At 44.6% G+C, this 24,489-nt stretch overlaps 1 protein-coding gene across 2 annotated transcripts in view; it reads right to left on the minus strand.

Annotated features, from left to right (window-relative positions):
* Positions 1-24,489, minus strand: part of LOC149445833 (progonadoliberin-2) — a 55,034-nt gene that overhangs the window by 26,146 nt on the left and 4,399 nt on the right. The gene's annotated exons all lie outside the window — the stretch shown is intronic.

Genomic DNA, 24,489 nt, shown 5'->3' on the forward strand with positions numbered 1-24,489 from the left:
AACCCTAGAGATGGTTGTGTGTGAAAATCCCAGTAGATCAGCAGTTTTTTAAATACTCAGACCAGCCCGTCTGGCACCAACAACCATGCCATGGTCAAAGTCATTTAAATTCACTTCTGCAAGTTGTCTTCACCACGTCTAGATGCCTCAATGTATTGAGTTGCTGCCATGTGATTTGCTGATTAGCAATTTGTGTTACCAAACATTTGAACAGGTGTACCTAATAAAGTGGAAGGTGAGTGTATAGTAGCAAGTAATCATGGGGGAAAAATACAGAGCTAGTTAGCCTTAAGGCTCATGAAACCGAAATCAGTTAACCCCTTGCCTACCGGGCACTTATACCCCTTTCCTTACCAGGCCAATTTTCAGCTTTTAGCGCTGTCACACTTTGAATGACAATTGCACAGTCATGCAACATTATACCCATATGATATTTTTAACATTTTTTTCTCACAAATAGAGCTTTCTTTTGGTGGTATTTACTTGCCACTGGGTGTTTTACTTTTTGCGCTATAAACAAAAAAATAGCAAAAAAAGTAAAAAAAACGTTTCTTTGTTTCTATTATAAAATTTTGCAAACAGGTAATTTTTCTCCTTCACTGGTGTGCGTTGATGAGGCTGCACTGATAGGCAGCACTGATGGGCACTGATAGGCAGCACTGATGGGCGGCACTAATGAGGCAGCACTGATAGGCGGCACTGATGAGCTGGAATTCGCAGCATTTTCTGTGCGAATTCCGCACCGCATCAGAATTGCACCCCGTTCATGCGAACTGCTGCGGGTGTGTATGTTAAGTTAACAACACCCCGAAATCAGTCTGCAAAACACGGTACGATGTGCAAAATTGGATCGCATGGATGTCAATATCCATGCGATCTGATTCTAGCGCGGATCAAAAAAAGGGTCCTGCACCTTTTTGGTGCGGATACGGTATGATTTGTATGGCTCCAATTGCACCGCGCACAATTCGCATGTGATTTGCACAGGAATGCGGTGCGGTTCTTGTGCGAATCACATGCGATATACCGCACCACATATGTGTGAACCCAGCCTCAATGTCTAATGACATACATTTTGATTTTTGATATTGTAAAGTCAGGCAGCAAAATTATTAAAGAGGAGTTCCACTCACGCTGTCAAAAAATAAAAGTCAGCAGCTACAAAAACTGTAGCTGCTGACTTTTAAAAAACACACACTCACCTGTCCCATGATCCCGCGTTGTCCCCACCGCAGCCCCTGTTACCGGCCGTCTTCTTTCCCTGGGTGCTGACATCTTCAGTGTGGGCACCCGGCTGTGGCAGCTTGCGGCTTCACAGCCGGGTACTCACTGCGCATGCGCAAGTAGCGCTGCCCTTCCTGAATGGTCCTGTAGTCTTCTGGGACCTGTCACGTGTCCCAAAACACTACAGGGAGGGAGGACACCTTCCACCTCTGATCGCCTAGGCGATCGAAGCGGAAGTGGGAGCGGGTACCTGTCAAATTCAGGTACCCACTTCCCCCCCGCCCCCCAAAGGTGCAATCCTTAATGGGGAGTGGGGGACCAGTCTTTAAAGCAGAACTTCCCTTTTTGGGTGGAGCTCCACTTTAAAGTGTTACTGAACCCAGGACCCTGTATTCACTATATCTGGTCTCCCACAGTACACAGAACATGGAAGTGCAATTATTTTAGAACATATAAACTGCTAAATACCTGTTCTCATCAACAGCATATAGCAGTCTTGAGACTTTTATCAGAGTTCAGCTGAGCACTGGTTAAAGCTTGTAGGATGAGTTTTCATTGCCCCCTGATTGTCCAATGAGGCTGCATAACCCCTGACCCTCTTTCTGGACAGTGCTGATTGCCCTGTGTTGATCACATGCACCCTCCCAAGAAAAAAAAAAAAAACCTCTTTAGCAATACACATCAAACTGAGCATGTGCGGCTTGCCCCCAATGCTCTGTTTCTCAGGATATCAGTCAGGGATTGTGGAAGAAGGGGAGAATCAGAGAAGACAGGATTAACCATTCTTATTACATAATGCAGAGTATGAACCCCTTAAGTTCCACAGTACGTATAAGAGCATGCTTCTCTACATATACAGTACAGACTGATTTTACGGTTGTGGGTTTAGTAACACTTTAACTTTGCCAACAGAATTGTTTTAAACCCAATGTCCTTGAGGAAAGGGGAAGGGGGATAGAAGACTGTGATAAATGGAGCTGAGCTTGAAGTCTTTGCAGGCTTTAGAAGTATCCATTGTGCACTACAGAAAATGTTCAAATGTTTATTGATGTCATGGAAAATGCTCTCCTCTGTCTTCCTATGGGCAGTTCATATAGATCAGCTACTCTTAACCAGGGGCGGACTGACAACTCATGGGGCCCCCGGGTAATAGGGGACCATGGGGCCCCTGTATCCTTGCCCAAACTCAAAAAAGCCTATGAAAAAGGTACCAGGGGCATCTCATGGGGCCCCCTACTTACCCCAAATGTTTCCAAATGGTCAGTCCGCCCCTGCTCTCAACTAGGGTTCCTCCAAATGTTGCTAAGGGTTTCTTGAGCTGTGGATTGACCATCAGTTTGATGGCACTTGGATTTTTACAGGCCAGTGACATTTGGGGGTAATTTTTCCAATAGGTCACCAACGTAAGGTGCCTTTTTCCCACTGACACCCATTGAATTGGTTTTGGCAGGGGTCACCAAAAACTTTAAAAATAATTCTAGGGTTCTTCTTTGGTAAAAAAGGCTGATATCAATACCCATATGGCAGCAACATTTTTTGAGTGGGTGCAGCGCAAGATCCTGTACAAGCATTACTAAACAAAGGGGTATTGAATACCATTTTAAAGGTTTGATTATTATCTTGGTTTGGCTTAAACAGATAAAAGTGGATAAATTGCCTTTCAAGAGAAACACAACAACCACACAAAGGTTAACAAGACATTTCCCACTTTAGGGTGGATTGCACAGGAATGCGTTCCGTGTTCCTGTGCGATCCCTCTGCGATTCAGTTCAGTGCGAATTTCAGCCCATTTATTCGAATAGACTGAAATCACACAAAAAGTAGTGTATGTAATATTTGTCAAAAACCCACCACACCAAATTGCATGGTACTGCGATACCATGCCATCCAGTGCAGGCAAACGCACTGCGTTTGGGTGGTCGGTAATAATATATTGACACCCACAACAGATCATACACCCAGCGCATTTTGATCATGGTGCGGAAAACATGCACGGAATACGCCTTTCCTGCACCATGTTCTGATGTGAACCGGCCTTTACACATATTGCTGGTCTTATGAATGCCCCCATTTTACTATGTGCTGTATTTGGAGAACCTTGAAGGCTATAAATATTTTTTCAGCCGGTAAACAACTTTTATTTATTAATAAATAAAAATAAGCAGTTTGTGTATGATGCAATCCCATCTCAGAAATCTGAAATATGGAGACCTTTTAACACCCTAACTCATAACTCTCTGAGACGTTAACTGCAGATTTAACATATGGCTTTTCTTTTTTTTTTTGTAAACTGGTGCCTAATTGTCTCATTACATCATCTGAGATCTGGACCTGCTGACCAAATCTTTTATAGATCCAATTCTTCCATTATTTCCCATCAAGTTTCAGGGCTGGTGTACAAAACTGACCAGGCATTTAAGTAAATCATTCAACTGGTTTAGGTGATAAAAGTTCACCACCTGGTAGAGGGTCATATATGACACATGGTATGGCTGCAAGCTTGGTATTATTGGGCTGAAAAAAAAAATGGGAAGAAGCAAATTAAGGTTTTTATAAAAGATATCTAATCTACATATCATGTAGCTCAAAGGACAACCTTCTAAAAGCTGTTATTAGAATTGTGTGTAAGGCTGGCCATACATTATACAATTATCTGGAGATTTTTGGTTTAGATTTACCAAAAACCATATAATAGGAGGACAAACCTAAACAACACTTTCAGTTGTATCCAATTAGGCAGGCCCTTGTACTACACAGTTGAAGGTAAATCTAAAGGAAATTGGGCAGAAAATTGGAAGATAATTGTATAATGTATGGCCAGTCTAAGAGTTCTCAACAAACATTTGGAGGAGTCCCAGTGTCTCAGCCTGAGGATTCCTATGTACCACAGTCTACGTAATAAGCATGCTAGATGTAATCTTTCATGACATGGTGACATTGCACCAACCAACACAGTTGGCACACAGCTACCTTCTGCCCATAACAGGTGTATTTTTAAAAATAAATGTCAAATATACTGTAGATCTTTAAAAATACAAATCTACATTTTTGGAATGCATTTACAAATATATGTAAAAATTACTTTTATACATGTTGAAAAAAATCTGAAGAATATAGTTAAAAATTATATTTTTTTAAAAATATTTTTCATATATTTTGTAATACATAAAAATGCATTTCAACATGCAGTAAATATATATATATATATATATATACACGCAGTTGCAAGAAAAAGTATGTGAACCCCTTGGGATTACGTGGAGTGTTGCATGAATTGGGCATAAAATGTGCTCTGAACGTCATCTAAGTCAGAATAGAAGAACACAGTCTGCTGAACATAATACTACACAAACATTAGATGTTGCCATGATTTAATTGCACATAACATGTAAACATTCACAGTGCAGGGAAGAAAAAGTATGTGAGGCCCTAGCTTAATGACTTCTCCCAGAGCTAATTGGAGCCAGGAGTGAGCCAACCTTGACTCCAATCAGTGTGATGATATTGGATGTGTTGCTGACAGCTGTCCTGCCCTTAAAAAACACACACCTGTTTTGGGTTTACTGGTTTCAAGAAGCACTGTCTGATGTGAACCATGCCTCGCAGAAAAGAGCTCTGAGAAGACCTACGATCAAGAATTGTTGACTTGCATGAAGCTGGAAAGGGTTACAAAAGTATCTCCAAAAGCCTTGATGTTCATGTGTCCACGGTATGACAGACTGTCTACAAATGGAGAAAGTTTAGCACGGTTGCTACTCTCCCTAGGCGTGGTCGTCCTGTAAAAATGACTGCAAGAGCACAGCGCAGAATGCTGCATGAGGTAAAGAAGAATCCCAGAGTGTCAGCTAAAGACCTACAGAAATCTCTGGCACATGCTAACATTTTTGTTGACACATCTAAAATAAGGAAAACATTAAACAAGAATGGAGTACATGGGAGGACACCACGGAGGAAGCCATTGCTGTCCAATAAGAATATTACAGCATGTTTGAAGTTTGCAAAAGAGCACCTGGATGTTCCACAGCACTACTGGCAAAATATACTGTGGACAGATGAAACCAAGATTGAGTTGTTTGGGAAGAACACACAACACTATGTATGGAGAAAAAAAGGCACAGCACACCAACATCAAAACCTCATCCCCACTGTAAAACATGGCGGAGGGAGCATCATGGTTTGGGGCTGCTTTGCTGCCTCAGGGCCTGGACGGATTGTTGTCATTGATGGAAAAATGAATTCCACAGTTTATCAAGACATTTTGCAGGAAAACGTATGACCATCTGTCCGCCAACTGAAGCTCCGCAGAGGATGGGTGATGCAACAGGACAATGACCCAAAGCATACAAGTAATTCAACAAAACAATGGCTGCAACAGCACAGAATACGCCTTCTGGAGTGGCCCAGTCAGAGTCCTGACCTCAACCCGATTGAAATGCTGTGGCATGACCTTAAGAGAGCGATTCACACCAGACATCCCAAGAATATTGCTACACTGAAACAGTTTTGTGAAGAGGAGTGGTCCAAAATTACTTCAGATCGTTGTGCAGGTCTGATCTGCAACTACAGGAAATGTTTGGTTGAGGTTATTGCTGCCAAAGGAGGGTCAACCAGTTATTAAGTCCAAAGGTTTACATACTTTTTCCTCCCTGCACTGTGAATGTTTACCTGTTATATGCAATTAAACCATGGCAACATCTAATGTTTGTGTAGTATTATGTTCAGCAGACTGTGTTCTTCTATTGTTGTGACTTAGATGATGTTCAGAGCACATTTTATGCCCAATTCATGCAAAACTCCACGTAATCCCAAGGGGTTCACATACTTTTTCTTGCAACTGTATATGTATATATATATATATATATATATATATATATATATATATATATATATATATATTGAAATATATTGAATATGGCCAAAATTGTAGCATTTCAAATATGTCAATATATTTGGGAAGAATATTTTTAAAATATATTTCAAATATATTTTTCTTCCATATGGGAAGAACTGCAGCATACAGTGGGGTTTGATTAATCTTAAAGCAGAACTAAACCCATCAATTTACTAGTCTTAAAAAAACATGGCTTGCCAGGAATGCTAACTATTACTAGTGCTTTCAACCAAACTGTCAAACCATCAAATGGCTGGTGTCATAATTGATCACATGGCTGTTGCAGATCAAACTGTTAGGAATGGACTTGCCAGTAATGGTGGGACTCACCTGCCTTGTGGGCTGCAGTACCAGGGCTGGCCAGCGGGTGCTCCCAGCAATCAGAGACTCAACCCTGCAGCCAGCCAAACACCTGAAACTGCTTATGCAGGTGTATTTAAGTGATGGCCAGACCTGCAGTCTTGGCCTTGGTGTGTGTGTTTTTCCCGGGCCCTGTATCTTGTTCCTGCATCCCTGTTCCTGTTCCTGTCTCTGTCTGATTCGTTGCTGACCCTGCCTGATCCGGACCTCTGCTGACTTCTCCTGCTTTATCCCTGGCTTGTGACCCCGACCATTCTCTGCCTGACCCCCCTGTACCTACCTGCCCGATTGTTATTGACCCGGCCTGCCTGACGACGCTTGCATTGTATGTATTATCTGTGGGTGGTTTGGTTTGGTTCGTTTGCACTGTGTTATGTTTTAGTATTGCACTGCGTTTATGTTTGTATTGTTAGTCTTTAATAAATTATATTGTTTATAACTTATCTGAAGTCTGCGTTTCCCTGCGTCAGTCACATACCTCTGGTCATACCCGGAGCCCTGACATTACACCAAGGCCAATCCTGACCAGAAGTGGCTGCACAGGGAAGCCATCTTGGCTTTTTGCTGGGAAGGATGGATCTTGATGAGGTTGTGTATTTGTCGCTGCTGATTTTTGATGACAGAGAATATGCTTATCAGACTCTGAGGGAGTATACCCGGGATCAACTGCTAGAATGTATACGGCTCGCTCATGTTCTAGTAGATCAGGGCACAGAGTTCTCTGAGGTGCAACCTTTGATTCAGGTTTGTGTAGAGTTGGCTTCATCTGGTACCCCTGAAAGCAGGAATTACTTTTTGCCGCCATTTAGTGCAGACCAGGTAGAGTCCCTGGTATGGTTATTAGAGGATGATGTGGATTGCTTCTTGGAGCATTATGCTGCATGTTCACCACAGGTATTAAGGGATTGTATAAACGCAGTGCAGTCATTGACCAGACAGGCTTTGTGTAAGCTCAGCTTTGTTCAACCCATACTGCAGACATGGACAGATTTGTTGCACCCAGCCTCAGTCAGCTTACAAAAACCCAGTCCTGCTTCTAATCTATTTCCTCAAAACTCTATTCCTGCATTCCCAACAGCTCCTCCTGCCCTGCTATCTACCGCATGTCAGTACCCTGTTCCCACTCGCTGCACCTATCCTGCCTTTAACCCTGTAAAGAAGCCCTCTGTAGCAACTGTTCCCTCCCCTGTTCCATCCTCCAGCTCTTCTGTCTCCAGCTGCTCCATTCGTTTGCAGACCTGCGTTTACTTGCAGTGCTCCAGTAGTTAAAACCAGAAAAAAGCAAAAATTCTTTGCAACCAGTACCATCCTGCCAGTATCCAAACCGGTGAGCCTGCCGTCTGAGAACCTGCCTTCCGGGGTTCAGCCTGGTGCCTCGGCACCTGCACTTCAGCCTGAGGTCTGTACCCAGCCTGATGCCTCTACCCAGCCTGATGCCTCTACCCAGCCTGATGCCTCTACCCAGCCTGATGCCTCTACTCAGCCTGATGCCTCTACCCAGCATGATGCCTCTACCCAGCCTGATGAACTGATCCAGCCTGATGATCCTATTAGGCCAGGTGACTCGGTGCCCACTGCCTTGCCAGATGACGCGGTGCCCGCTGTCGAGCCAGGCGATCCAATGCCTGATGACCCAGTGCCCGCTGTCATGCCTGGTGACCCGATGCCCGCTGTCGAGCCAGACGATCCAGCGCCAGATGACCCGGTGCCTGCTGTCGAGCCAGACGATCCGGTACCTGATGATCCGGTGCCCGCTGTCGTGCCAATTGACTCAGAGCCCGCTGTCGTGCCTGGTGACTCGGTGCCCACTGCCTTGCCAGATGACGCGGTGCCCGCTGTCGCGCCAATTGACTCAGAGCCCACTGTCGTGCCTGGTGACTTGGTGCCCACTGCCTTGCCAAATGACGCGGTGCCCGCTGTCGAGCCAAATGACCTGATGCCTGGTGACCCGATGCCCGCTGTCCAGCCAGACGATCCAATGTCTGACCCAGTGCCCGCGGTCATGCCAGTTGACTCGGAGCCCACTGCCTTGCCAGATGACACGGTGCCCGCTGTCGAACCAAATGACCTGATGCCTGGTGACCCGATGCCCGCTGTCCAGCCAGACGATCCAATGTCTGACCCAGTGCCAGCGGTCATGCCAGTTGACTCGGAGCCCACTGTCTTCCCTGGTGACTCGGTGCCTGTCACTCCGCCTGGGGGCCCGAGACCTGTCACTCCGCCTGGGGGTCCGGCGCCCGCCGCTCCGCCTGGGGGCCCGAGACCTGTCGCTCCACCTGGGGGTCCGGCGCCCGCCGCTCCGCCTGGGGGTCCGGCGCCTGCCGCTCCGCCTGGGGGCCCCGAGACCTGTCGCTCCGCCTGGGAGTCCGGCGCCCATCGCTCCGCCTGGGGGCCCGAGGCCCGTCGCTCCGCCTGGGAGTCCGGCGCCCGCCGCTCCGCCTGGGGGCCCGGCGCCCGCCGCTCCGCCTGGTGATCCGATGTGCCTCTGCCCGGAGTCCAGCCCGATGTGCCTCTGCCCGGAGTCCAGCCCGATGTGCCTCTGCCCGGAGTCCAGCCCGATGTGCCTCTGCCCGGAGTCCAGCCCGATGTGCCGCTGCCCGGAGTCCAGCCCGATGTGCCGCTGCCCGGAGTCCAGCCCGATGTGCCGCTGCCCGGAGTCCAGCCCGATGTGCCGCTGCCCGGAGTCCAGCTCGATGTGCCTCTGCCCGGAGTCCAGCCCGATGTGCCGCTGCCCGGAGTCCAGCCCGATGTGCCGCTGCCCGGAGTCCAGCCCGATGTGCCGCTTCCCGGAGTCCAGCCCGATGTGCCGCTGCCCGGAGTCCAGCCCGATGTGCCGCTGCCCGGAGTCCAGCCCGATGTGCCGCTGCCCGGAGTCCAGCCCGATGTGCCGCTGCCCGGAGTCCAGCCCGATGTGCCGCTGCCCGGAGTCCTGCCCGATGTGCCGCTGCCCGGAGTCCTGCCCGATGTGCCGCTGCCCGGTGTGCCGCTGCCCGGAGTCCAGCCCGGTGTGCCGCTGCCCGGAGTCCTGCCTGATGTGCCAGTCTTTGATATCCCGCCAGTTACCAGACCCGGGCGGTGGAACATTTTGCCCAGCTAGGACTGTTTGGAGCGTCCAGAGGCCGCTCCTTGAGGGGGGGGTACTGTTAGGAATGGACTTGCCAGTAATGGTGGGACTCACCTGCCTTGTGGGCTGCAGTACCAGGGCTGGCCAGCGGGTGCTCCCAGCAATCAGAGACTCAACCCTGCAGCCAGCCAAACACCTGAAACTGCTTATGCAGGTGTATTTAAGTGATGGCCAGACCTGCAGTCTTGGCCTTGGTGTGTGTGTTTTTCCCGGGCCCTGTATCTTGTTCCTGCATCCCTGTTCCTGTTCCTGTCTCTGTCTGATTCGTTGCTGACCCTGCCTGATCCGGACCTCTGCTGACTTCTCCTGCTTTATCCCTGGCTTGTGACCCCGACCATTCTCTGCCTGACCCCCTGTACCTACCTGCCCGATTGTTATTGACCCGGCCTGCCTGACGACGCTTGCATTGTATGTATTATCTGTGGGTGGTTTGGTTTGGTTTGTTTGCACTGTGTTATGTTTTAGTATTGCACTGCGTTTATGTTTGTATTGTTAGTCTTTAATAAATGATATTGTTTATAACTTATCTGAAGCCTGCGTTTCCCTGCGTCAGTCACATACCTCTGGTCATACCCGGAGCCCTGACACAAACAAAGGCCAAGATGACAGCCTCCTTGGCTGAAAAGGATAGGAGGGTTTTGTTCCACTTTAAAAACTCCACCTACAGAAGCTGAGCATCTACAGATATGAAAGAACATGAAGAAACCAATAAAGGTTTTTTTAATACAATATGTCTAATCTATGTACCCAATGTAGCCCAAAAGACAACTTCCTTTATCCTTAGATGTTGGGCAAGATACAACTTTACAGAAGCAGCAGACATACAAAGCAGCTCGGATATTACAACCAGATGAATCAGACAAAGCTTCCAAATATCAAGCACACTTGCATCAGTGATACCTGAGAGGTCCACACAGATTTTGCTCCACAGAATTAGGAGTCATTAAGGAGTTTCCACTCACTGCATGCAGGGGCGGACTGACAACTCATGGGGCCCTCGGGCAATAGGGGATCATGGGACCCCTGTGTCCTTGCCCACACCCAAAAAAGCCTATGAAAAAGCCAAGGAAAGGTACCAGGGGCATCTCCTGGGGCTCCCTTCTGACCCCGGGCCCTCGGGCAGTGCCCGAGTGCTCAAATGGTCAGTCCGCCCCTGACTGCATGCTTCATTTTTTAGCACCTACAGTGTGACCAGCCATGATTTCACAGAGAACATCAGCCACTAGAAGCCTCAGCTCTCCCCCAAATGCCACATTCGCTAGGGCACCCAGCCAACTGACAACTCACTTTTAGTGTCAGACGTTCTTCCAAGCTTTCAGAACTAGCAGATAACAATTATATAATTAGTTGTAACCAGCATGGATTTATGAAAGATCGTCCTTTCCAGACCAATCTATTAACATTTATGAGGATGTGAGCAGTAACCTGGATGAAGGAAGGCCAGTGGATGAAGTCTATCTAGACATCGCCAAAGCATTTGACACAGTACCCTAAAAATGTTTACATTTACAAAGTGAGGTCTGTTGGCATTGACTATTGTATAAAAAACTGGTTACAAAGGCGTAATCTTAGTGTTTGCAGATGATACAAAGCTGAGCCGTATAATACCTCACCAGAGGATATTGAAACCCTACAGGAAGACCTTGATAGAATACAGAGGTGGGCAAATACATGGCAAATGTATTTTAATGTAGAAAAATGTAAAGTAATGCACTTTACATGGACTAAAAAAAAAAAAAAGCTACATGCTAGGGTGAGAACCTCTGGGGGAATCGAGGATGGAAAAGGATCTGGGAATCATGGTAGACAAAAGGCTCAGTAATAGCATTCAATGCCAAGTTGTAGCAAGCAAGGCCAACAGAATATTAGCATGTATTAAAAAGGGTATTTACTCCAGAGATAAAACTATACTTCTACCACTTTACGAAACTCTGGTTTGGCCACATCTGGAGTATGCCATCCAGTTCTGGTCACCAATCCTCAGGAAGGATGTACTGAGCTGGAGATAGGGTGGCAACAAATCTAACAAGGGGGCTAGAGGACCTCAGTTATGAGGAAAAGCTACACACATTAGGCTTTTTTTCCCTGGAAAAGAGATGCCTAAGAGGAGATCGCAATATATAAATATCTAAATGGGGATCCTAGCATAGGGAGGAACCTGTTCAGTCTCAGGTTGCTCAAGAGGACACACAGCGACTCAATGAGGTTGGACAAGAAATTATTTATCCTTAAACTACGTAAGGGTTTCTTTACTGTCAGAATGGTAAGGTTGTGGAATTCCCTTCCACATTTTGTGGTGTCAGTGGGAAGTATTGACAGAGAAAACTATTTGAATGGGCATTTTGGTGAACACAGTAAACAGGGATATGGGATTTGATTTTTGGCATGAACACACACCCACCCACAAAGGTTGAACTGGATGGACCGACGTCTTTTTTCAACCTTTCCAACTATGTAACTATTATTATTATTATAGAGGATTTATATAGCGCTAACAGTTTGCTTAGCGCTTTACAATATAACGGGAGACAATACAGCAATAATACAGTTCAATACAAGAGGGATAGGAGGACCCTGCTCCTTGGAGCTTACTATGTAACAGAAGCTGCAAGAGAAAGACCAGGGGTTACAAGACAAGAGTTGTGATTTAATCACAACGCTTCCAAAATGTCGAGCCCCTTCTACATTTTGTGTGGGTATCTGAATGAACACTCACTTTTTAAATGCCTAATTGTTTCAGGTCAGTGACTCAACTAGTAGTTTTAGAGCTTAGAAGTGGAAACCTAGATGTTTGACTGTTTTTATACCAAAACAATATATATATATATATATATATGTATATATATATATATATACACACAGTTAGGTCCATAAATATTGGGACAATTCTAACATTTTTGGCTCTATACACCACCACAATAGATTTGAAATGAAACAAACAAGAAGTGCTTTAACTGCAGACGGTCAGCTTTAATTTGAGGGTATTTACATCCAAACCAGGTGAACGGTGTAGTTATTACAACAGTTTGCATATGTGCCTCCCACTTGTTAAGGGACCAATAGTAATGGGACAGAATAATAATCATAAATCAAACGTTCACTTTTTAATACTTGGTTGCAAATCCTTTGCAGTCAATTACAGCCTGAAGTCTGGAACGCATAGACATCACCAGACGCTGGGTTTCATCTTTGGTGATGTTCTGCCAGGCCTCTACTGCAACTGTCTTCAGTTCCTGCTTGTTCTTGGGGCATTTTCCCTTCAGTTTTGTCTTTAGCAAGTGAAATGCATGCTCAATCGGATTCAGGTCAGGTGATTGACTTGGCCATTGCATAACATTCCACTTCTTTCCCTTAAAAAACTCTTTGGTTGCTTTTGCAGTCTGCTTTGGGTCATTGTCCATCTGCACTGTGAAGCGGCGTCCAATGAGTTGTGAAGTATTTGGCTGAATATGAGCAGATAATATTGCCCAAAACACTTCAGAATTCATCCTGCTGCTTTTGTCAGCAGTCACATCATCAATAAATACAAGAGAACCACTTCCATTGGCAGCCATACATGCCCACGCCATGACACTACCACCACCATGCTTCACTGATGAGGTGGTATGCTTAGGATCATGAGCAGTTCTTTTCCTTCTCCATACTCTTCTCTTCCCATCACTCTGGTACAAGTTGATCTTGGTCTCATCTGTCCATAGGATGTTGTTCCAGAACTGTGAAGGCTTTTTTAGATGTCGTTTGGCAAACTCTAATCTGGCCTTCCTGTTTTTGAGGCTCACCAATGGTTTACATCTTGTGGTGAACCCCCTGTATTCACTCTGGTGAAGTCTTCTCTTGATTGTTGACTTTGACACACACACACCTACCTCCTGGAGAGTGCTCTTGATCTGGCCAACTGTTGTGAAGGGTGTTTTCTTCACCAGGGAAAGAATTCTTCGGTCATCCACCACAGTTGTTTTCCGTGGTCTTCCGGGTCTTTTGGTGTTGCTGAGCTCACCAATGCGTTCCTTCTTTTTAAGAATGTTCCAAACAGTTGTTTTGGCCACGCTTAATGTTTTTGCTATCTCTCTGATGGGTTTGTTTTGTTTTCTCAGCCTAATGATGGCTTGCTTCACTGATAGTGACAGCTCTTTGGATCTCATCTTGAGAGTTGACAGCAAAAGATTCCAAATGCAAATAGCACACTTGAAATGAACTCTGGACCTTTTATCTGCTCATTGTAATTGGGATAATGTGGGAATAACACACACCTGGCCATGGAACAGTTGAGAAGTCAATTGTCCCATTACTTTTGGTCCCTTAACAAGTGGGAGGCACATATGCAAACTGTTGTAATTCCTACACCGTTCACCTGATTTGGATGTAAATACCCTCAAATTAAAGCTGACAGTCTGCAGTTAAAGCACATCTTGTTCGTTTCATTTCAAATCCATTGTGGTGGTGTATAGAGCCAAAAATGTTAGACTTGTGTCGATGTCCCAATATTTATGGACCTGACTGTATATACAAAATAATATAAGTATTGAACACATCACCATTTTTCTCTGTAAATATATTTCTAAAGGTGCTATTGACATGAGATTTTCCCCACGTGCCAGTAACAACCAATGCAAGCCATACATAAAAAGAAACCAAAACAAATAAGTTCAGAAATTAAGTTATGTGAACTAAAATGGAATGACACAGGGAAAAAGTATTGAACACATGAAGAAAGGGAGGTGCAAAAATGACATGGGAAGCCAAGACACCAGGTGAAATCTATCAGTAATTAGAAAGCAAGCCTGCTCCTTGTCATTGCAAATTTCATATTAGCTGGTTCAGTCTGAGCTGATGACCTATAAAAAGGTGTCACACAAGAAACATCTCATGATGGGTAAAAGCAAAGCTCTCTCAAGACCTTTGCAACCTTATTGTTGCAAAACATACTGATGGCATTGGTTACAGAAGGATTTCTAAACTTCTCAATGTTCCAGTGAGCACTGTTGGGGCCATAATCCGTAAGTGGAAAGAACATCATTTCACCATAAACCGGTCACGGCCCGGTGCTCCTTGCAAGATTTTTGACAGAGGAGTGAAAAGAATTATCAAAAGAGTTGTCCAGGAGCCAAGGACCAATCGTGAAGAGCTTCAGAAAGACCTGGAATTAGCAGGTACAATTGTTTAAAAATAAAAAAAACAATAGACAATGCACTCAACTACCATGGCCTGTATGCATGCACACCACGCAAGACTTCATTGCTGAAGAAAATTTAAATTAAGTGGGTGCGGTGAAGAATAGTGCCTTCATCCCATATTAAACAGAAATAGAAAAAACCTCTTATATTGGTGGGATTTTTAAAAATCTGTATCAAAGTTTAGTTTATGCAAAAAAGTTTAATCACTTTTTTTATTTGTACAAAACATTAAAAATTCCCATAGACGTACAAATCCAGGTGGTTATACATACACGTAAATAACAAATTATATACAAACACAAAGTGCGGTTCAAGTCAAAATAGGACACTTGACACATTTCAAGACATCAAGCAATCTCTTCTTCTGAACTGCCTAAATAGGACAAGAAACCTATAACAAAAGTATACACTTTTAAGTGCTTCATTTGTATAACATATAGTTAGACTAACAATTATACAGGGAATGCTTGAACTAACTCTGCATTAAATGATGAATGAAGAGAACAGCCAATATTTTTTACACAAAGAAACAAGGGACATATGCATCCGTCGCTCCTCAAGTCCTCCCAGGTAGGGTCACGTGAAAGGAAGTACTGCCCTTGCTGCTCCCAAGAGTGACCAATTGGAGAACCACTGTGGTTTACTACAGAAATGACTCAATTGATGTAATGGTCACTTATTTATCAAATAAAGAAAAAGGTAGAAATAAACATAAATAACATCAGAATGCTGAGGTAAAGTCAACCCAAAGTTACAACCATTTAACAAAATAGATGCTTACTTCAGGATGGGTGTGAAGCAAAGCCAAAACTTTGTAACTGGACTTCGTATAATCAGCTCAACAGACCAAACGGCCAGCAGATGACCACTGTAGGCTAACAACACATGGACCTTTTGAATCATTCAAAGTCTATGTAAAAAAAAAATAATACCCATTGCATTCTATTGTAAAAACCATATTTGTAGAACAAGAGTAAAAAGCCCAACTTTAAGCAGACACAACATACCCTGTGTGAAGGGGTGGCATGGACTATCAGATGGCCGCACATGGACACTAGTAGTGTTTACAATGGTGTCTTATAAAGGAAAGCCTGGCTTTAAAATGTCCCACTCCAAATAAGCAGATAGGATGGATAGATAAACTAACCTATCAATGGCGTCTTGTGAAAGAGATTACAACAATCCAAGTAAACAAAAGCAGTGGATGAGTAGACTGCCTATCATATGAAAGCCACCCATGATGGCCACTGTCCGGCCATGAGGCACGCAGCATCACCTCTCCCATCGGGACGTGATGGCGTCACGCTGCCACCGACACAAATACCGGCGACCTGGAAGTACAGGAAGGAGAAAGAGCGAGGTGAACCAAGCCTTGCTTGGATGTGACAGGCCACCTCCCGCATACACTGAGAGCCCAAGAGAGCTGCCGCCCACCTACAGTAGAACAGAGGCCTCTGTGCGCCGGGGGAGCAGCAACCTGACAGCAAGGGAAAAGAGAGAAGAAGAGAAAACAAACCAGGAGCTCAAAAGGAAGTGGCAGCAGCCTTGTCACCAGGGGCGGACTGACCATTTGGAAACTCGGGCACTGCCCTAGGGCCCGGGGTCAGTAGGGGGCCCCATGAGATGCCCCTGGTACTTTTTTCATAGGCTTTTTTGAGTTTGGGCAAGGACACAGGGGACCTATGATCCCGTATTGCCCAGGGGGCCCCATGAGTTGTTAGTCCGCCCCTGCTTGTCACGTATAATATAATGCACAATGTACATACACACATAAAGCGCAAACTCCAAAATAATATTTAACTACAGTATTAACCTATATTATACAGTAAGCAAAATAGTTACATGATTAGATAATTCCTATAAGTACATTAGGAATTTTGCCAGATCAGTTAGTAAGATACCCAAGCTCTTCAAGTCATTAATAAAAATTAATGATGAAAAATTATAAATCCTTCTCTCCAGATACAAACCCCTCCAAGAAGAGTTTGTAAGATATAGATTCATTAAGACCAGAGAAATTTGTGGCATTTAATCTATGTGTCTACCTTAGATCACACTGGAGGAGATTTTTGTTCCAATCATCTCCCCGGGAGCTCAGGTGGATCTTATCCAAGATCAAGAATTTAATATTGGGAAAAATACTACCGTGTAGACTGGCAATATGGCGTCCCAATCCCAATGGTACCTCGACATTGTTAGACTTCATACTAGAGATATGGTGATATGCTTGACACCAAAATTCGAGTTTTGTCTTTCCTGCTGCCGCTTCACTTTGGCTTCCTGGTTTGGGCACGTATCTTTCACTGTTTTCTCTCTCTTCCCTTGCTGACAGGTTGCTGCTCTGTCGGCGCACAGAGGCTGCTATTCTGCTATAGGTGGGTGGTGGCTCTCTTGGGCTCTCGATGTATGCAGGAGGTGGCCTGTTACATCCAAGCAAGGCTTGGTTTCGCCTGCCTGCTCTTCTTGTTGCTGGTATTTGTGTTGGTGGATGCGAGTCGCGTGACGTCATCACGCCCTGGTGGTCAGGGTGACGCCACGTGCCTCATGGCTGGGGTGTGGCCATCATGGGCGGCCTTCATCTGATAGGCAGTCTACTCATCCACTGCTTTTGTTTACTTGGATTGTTGTAATCTCTTTCACAAGACGCCATTGACAGGTTAGCTTATCTATCCATCCTATCTGCTTATTTGGATTGGGGCATTATCAAGCCAGATTATCCTTTATAAGACGCCATTGTAAACCCTTGTTTCTTTGTGTAAAAAATAGCGGCAGTTCTCTTCATTCATCATTTGATGCAGGGTTAGTGCAAGCGTTCCCTGTATAATTGTTAGTCTAACTATATGTAAAAAAAGATGTACTTACAAATGTATACTTTTGTTATAGGTTTCTTGTCCTATTTAGGCACTTCTGAAGAAACGATTGCTTGATGTCTCGAAACGCATCGTGTCTTATTTTGACTTGAACCCTGCTTTGTGTTTGAATATAATTTGTGATTTACGTGTATCTATAACCACCTGTATCTGTGGACCTAATGTTTTGTACAAATAAAAAATTGATTTAACTTTTTTACATAGATTAAACTTTGATACAGATTTTTGTGCCTCAAAAATCCCACCAATATAAGAAAGTTTTTTCTATTTCCATTGCTGAAGAAAAACTATTTAGACAAGCCTGTGAAATGCTGGGATATTATAGTCAGGTCAGAGGAGACCAAAGAACCAGCAAACACAAATGCTCCTGCGCTTGGGGATGGACTCGATGCAGGCTACAACCACATAAGGAATGTCCTGTAACATGCACACCTTGCTGCCCTCAAATGGACCGGGGAAATCCAAATATACTGAATGAGGAAAGAAACATCAGAGGGCGCACAGGCCTAGTGCATTACCATAAAAAATGTTTAATAAAAAATAAAGTATGTGTTGTACTCACAAACGACAATAAAGTCAAGGCACATCATAAAGAACAGCTGGGTCAACACCGCGCTGAGTAACAGTCCGCAATAGGGAGTATAGACATCCAAAAGTCTGACGCGTTTCGAGGACTCTGAGGAAGAGGCAAGTCCTCGGTACTGAAATGGTTAAGGAACAATTGATGGAAAATTATACCAAGAGATTCTTGATAAAACCTGCTGCCATCTACCAGGATGATGAAGATGAAACAAGGGTGGACATTTCAGCAAGACAATGATCCCAAACACAAAGCCAAGGAAACTCTCATTCTCATCCTTGGAGTCATTCTGGACTCTAACCTCTCCTTCCAACCTCATGTCAAATCACTTGCAAACATATGCAGGCTCCACCTCCGCAACATCGCCAAAATACGCACCTTCCTTACCCCAGACACCACTAAACTACTCGTACACTCCCTGATTATCTCACGCCTTGACTACTGCAACTCCCTCCTCACCGGCCTACCCCAGTGCAGGCTCTCCCCGCTTCAGGCCATCCTGAACTCAGCGGCTAGACTCATCCACCTCACCAACCGCTCCACCTCTGCCACCCCCCTCTGCCTATCCCTCCACTGGCTCCCTATCGCCCAACGCATCAAATTCAAACTACTCACTCTGACCTACAAAGCCGTTCACAACACTGCCCCTAACTACCTCACCAACCTGATTCCCAAGTACCACCCTTCCCGTACCCTTCGCTCTTCACAGGACCTCCTTCTATCTTGCTCCCTAGTCTCCTCCTCACACGCACGTCTGCAAGACTTCTCCAGGTCCTCCCCCATCCTCTGGAACTCACTACCCCAATCCATCAGACTGTCACCTTCCCTCCTCACCTTCAGGCGCTCCCTGAAAACCCACCTCTTCAGGGAAGCCTACCCCACCCTCACCTAACTGCTGCTCTCCTTCATTCCTCCTACCACTCCATCCCCCACAGCCACTTCCTCCTGTACCACTACCCCCTCCCTCCTAGATTGTAAGCTCGAAAGTGTAGGGCCCTCTAACCCCTCATGTGCTGTTTGTAGTTGCTGTAATGTTTCATGTATTGTCCCCCCCTCTATTGTACAGCGCTGAGCAAACCCTTTGGCGCTATATAAACTCCATGTAATGTAATGTAACTCTCATTGGTTTCAAAGAAAGAAAATAAAGCTGCTAGAATAGCCCAACCAATCACCTCACTATGGAAAGAACTAAAGATCAGAGTTCATAGAAGAGGCCCATGGAACCTTCGAGATTTGAAGACTGTTTGTGTGGAAGAATGGACCAAAATCACACCTGAGCAATGCATGCCACTAGTTTCTCTCCTCAGGAGGCTTCTTGAAGCGGTCATTACCAACAAAGGATTTTGTACGAAGTATTAAATAAATTTCATTTAGAGTGTTCAATACTTTTTCCCTGTGTCATTCTATTTTGTTACACATAACCTAATTTTCAATATTTGTATTGGCTTCTTTGCATGTATGGATTACATGGGTCATTACCGACACGTGGTGAAAATTTCATGTCAATAGCACCTTCAGATATGTACTTACTGAGAAAATGGTGACGTGTTCAATACTTATTGTACCCACTGTATATATATATATACACACAACATTTCTTCCTTTTCCTGTTTTCCTTTAGCAAGTGCCCCCTCCAGTAAATTGTATGTTCCCCCCAATCAAGACATTTATTTATAGACAAAATGCATAAAGTTTTTTCAAGTCTAATGACTCCTGATTTCTGTTCACACGAGAGCCCTCTCCACAATTATTTTTCAGTATGATTACAGATACACTTGTTCCTTGTGTACTGACAAGTGTTCTCTGGTTAGCAGGAGTTGATCGGCCCACACACAGCCATGTCACTGGAGTGCATACTGGTAAAAGAAATGTCCAATTTTGCAACAACTGTTTTGTTAAAAAAAACAACTATGAGATGGTTGGCTTTAGCTCAGTAGAGGTAAATGACCCCCTCCAGTGCCATCTTGGTGGTCCTTATAATAATGGTAAAAAAATGCAGTTAGATATTATTTTTATCTTAATGCCAGTAGATTTCTGTAAAAATGGAGTAGAGAATGAAAGCATAATAATTAGAGGCTACAGTTGTCACCAGAAGAGGAAAAGAGTGAAAGTCTTCCAAAAGAGACATTTGCAGTGGCAACTCTAAGAGAAGGTTTCCCGCACTTTCTAGAGATTTTTCTTCACTTTCTGAGTTGTCTTCAGACCAGGATAGAAAGGGGCATCTCTCCAATGGGACACAGACAGCAAAAATAACAAAAGGGGTTTTACGCATTTCCAACGCAGCATAAAAAAATTAAAATGGTTGTCAGGGGTGGACTGACCACTCATGGGGCCCCCGGGCAATAGGGGATCATGGGGCCCCTGTGTCCTTGCCCAAACTCAAAAAAGCCTATGAAAAAGGTACCAGGGGCATCTCATGGGGCCCCGTACTGACCCAGGACCCTCGGGCAGTGCCCGAGTTTCCAAATGGTCAGTCCGCCCCTGGTGGTTGTAAAGGCTCAAAGTTTTTTACATTCTAAGCATGAAGGTAAAAAACCTTCTGTGTGCAGCAGCCCCCCAGTCCCCCCAGTACTCACCTGAGCCCCATCCTGATCCAACAATGTGCATGAGAGCCTTGGCTCTATGAGCACTCTCCCGCCCATTGACTCCCACTGCTGTCAATCACAGCCAGTGAGCCAATGAGGAGAGAGTGGAGGCAGGGCCAAGTCACAGCTCTGTGTTAGAATGGACACAGAGAGCAGCGGCTCGAGAGCAAGCCTGCTTGGGTGCCATCATGGTAAGCTCGGCAGGAGGAGGGGCCAAGAGCCCCAGTGGAGGACCTGAGAAGAGGGGGATCGGGGCTGCTCTGTGCAAAACCATTACACACAGCAGGTAAGTCATGTTTGTTATTAAAAAAAAAAAATTGCCTTTAATTTCGCTTTAAACTCTTAACACGCTCCCATTGAAAAATTTATGATGCTGTTTTCCTAATAGCATTGTTAATAAATGTCAAAGATATGAGCCTGTACAGTGGCTAAATGGTTAGCACATCCACCTGGCAGTACTAGGGTCATCAGTTTGAATCCCAACCACAGCACCACCTGCCTCGAGTTTGCATGTTCTCCCTGTGCCTGTGTGGGTTTCCTCCAGGTACTCTGGTTTCCTCCCACACTCCAAAGACATGTTGGTTGGTTGGCTCCTGTCTAAATTGGCCCTAGTATGTGTATGTATGTATGAATGTGAGTTAGGGACCTTAGATTGTACACCCCTTGAGGGTTAGGGACCGATGTGAATCTACAATATATATGTAACGCACTGTGTAAATTGACAGCGCTATATAAGTATCATAAATAAACATGTACCTTTTCTGGTCATTTTGCAGTAATGCTGTAAAAAGTAAACTATTTTGGGTATCAGATGAAAATTGTGTACAGATGTTCTAGACCATATTACTCCAAATCAGTGAACCATTTTATTGGAATATGGGAATAACCGGGTTCCATACTCCCAATGTGACCTTTTACAGACAATACTCAGGAAGGCTATGACAGGTGTCCACAGGGGCTGGATCTCCTTCAAGATTCGAGAACTGGAAGAATGAATACATTTAAAAAAAAGAAAAAACTTTTTTCTTTCTGATTGGTAGAATGTTGTTGGCCATTGGATGAACCACACAAAAAAAAATAGGGCTGAATGATCCCTCTTATTGGCTAACTGATTAGATTATAAGTAAAAACTTTGAAGATGGAGAAAGTTTGGGTGACTTCTTTATTCATGGTGACAAAGATCTGATCTGTTTCAAAAGCTTTCAACTATAATCTACTATTAGTATCATTCATCTTTACGTGTTTCTGCTTCTTCAATGGGGAAACATCAGAACACACTGAGAAATCTCTAGAAAAAGTTAATCTAAACCTTTAGGAAAACACCATTTGAACATTTCTGCCAACACTCCCCTGGTGCCCAGGGCACCATCTCTCTACTCACATCTTCTTTTGGCAAACTCTCCTGGCCCCCATCCCTATGTTTTAAAATGGGAACGCAATCTTACTGTCCAACTGGCCTTGGAGGTTTGGAGTAGGGCCTGGTCAGCTGTGGCCAAATGTTCTTTAACACTACCACTATGGATATAAGGTCCTTCTCCGATGGTACTGGGATCCAGCACGGACCCATCCTGTGGCGATCAATGTTTTAGAGGTTGTGGAATCCATGGAGATGAGCTACACAGCTAAACGTCTGGTTGACGTGCCCACGATTAGTGGACTTTTGGTCCAGAGTATATGGTCTATTGTCGACCCTTTTTCACTCTTCTTACCGTAGAGACCCTCGTCATGTGCTCCTCCACTGCCCAATTCCTGGCCTCCTATCCCACCAGCAGAGATTGCCTACCTATCCTATAAAAGGGCCATTGCTAGGGCCTGGAAGAAACCAACTGTTCAGTTTATGGAGGTGAGGATATTTATTATTTATATAGTGCTGTCAATTTACACAGCACTTTACATATATATTGTACATTCACATCAGTCCCTAACCCTCAAAGGGTGTGCAATCTAAGGTCCCTAACTTACATTCATACACATACTAGGGACAATTTAGACAGGAGCTAATTAACCTACCTAAGCATGTCTTTGGAGTGTGGGAGGAAACTGGAGAAACCCACACAAGCACAGGGAGAACATGCAAACTCCATGCAGAAGGCGCCATGGTTGGGAAACGAACCCATGACCCATTTACTGCACGGCAGACGTGCTAACCACTAAGCCACCCTCATGATTCATGAAAAAAATGTTGAGTATCCTTAATGATTTTCATTCTCAGTTCCTGAACATTTGGAGCCCTTGATGGTCTTACGCTCACCCTTCACTTCCCAAATACAGTTTGGGTTCGCACCAATTTTAAGGGGCGTCCCTACACTCAGATTCTCTTAATACTGTTTTGATCTATTCTCTCTTTTCCTAACTGTACTTCTTTTTTCCTTGCTCCTCTGAGATGTTATCCCCCCTGCCTCTTCCCCTTCCCCACCCCTGCCTTCCCACAGCTCTCTACCGCGATTTACCTCGGCTGAGTATTTTACTCAGGTTCATGTCGCGCTAATTATTATTATACAGTGTTTATAAAGCGCCAATAGTTCGCTCAGCGCTGTACATTACAAAGGGGGACAGAACATGTGACAGAACAATACCAATACAATGCAAAACATGAGGGGATCGAGGGCCCTGCTCTTTGGAGCTTACAATCTAGGAGGGAGGGGATGATGGCACAGGAGGAGATAGCTGTGGGGGGTGGAGTGGTAGGAAGAGTGGAGGAGGTCGGCAAGTTATCAGGGGGTGGGGTAGGCTTCCCTGAAAAGATGGGTTTTCAGGGTGCACCTAAAGTAGAGTAGGTGATAATCTGATGGGTTGGGGCAGAGAGTTCCAGAGGATGGGTGACACCCTGGAGAAGTCCTGGAGGCGTGTTCTTGTTAAAGGCTAATCTGTTTATATGTTGTTGATTGTACTATATACTTGACAATTGATCCCCTGCGAGGGTCCTTCTTTTCTAAATGATTGTACTTTGTTATTTCTTCAAACTCGAAAAAAGTGAAAAACCAATAAAAATTATTGTACAAGAAAGGTTAATCTAAATACTATATAGGTTACAGCAATGGATGAGAGTTACTAAGCAGTGGAGAGATCCTGGGAAATAGGATGAGTTGCAGTCACCCCAAACTTCTCTTTGCTTTTTTTTTCTTTTTTTAATAAAAGAATTCCGTTGTTGCGCCTGTTGTATTCTTCTTGTTATATTGAAATGCCAAATGTCACTGTCTCAATGTTGATTCTTTCTGGTAAAGCCCATTTTTGGTTCCTTGCCAAACCTTCCTTTTTGAGGTTGGGGGGTGTTCTTCCAACATTGTCAAACGTGTTTCAGTTCCAGCATGACTGGGCTCCTATGTACAATGCCAGGTTCACAAAGACATGGTTTGATGTGTTGGATGTGAAGGAACTCAAGTGTCCTGCACTGAGCCCTGACCCCAACTCTACTGAACCTTTTAGATAACTTAGAATGGCAGTTGTGAGCCAGGTATTTTAATCCAAGAATAAGATCCTAGCTTCCAAATACTCTTGGCTGAATTGGAACAAATTCCCACAGACACACTCTGGTGTGATGGACAAACCTTTCTACAAACCTTTACATACGTGGAAATCATTGAACAGTAAGGCAGCACAATGGCTGTGCTTTACTGTTAATCTTTTTTCAAAGCAACCCTATTGCTTTTTGTAGAGGGGAATGAAAATAAATTTTCTGTG

Source organism: Staurois parvus, unplaced genomic scaffold (genome assembly GCF_062004578.1).
Source record: "Staurois parvus isolate SC_StPar_1 unplaced genomic scaffold, SC_StPar_1.0 ptg000708l, whole genome shotgun sequence".
NCBI lineage: Eukaryota > Metazoa > Chordata > Amphibia > Anura > Ranidae > Staurois > Staurois parvus.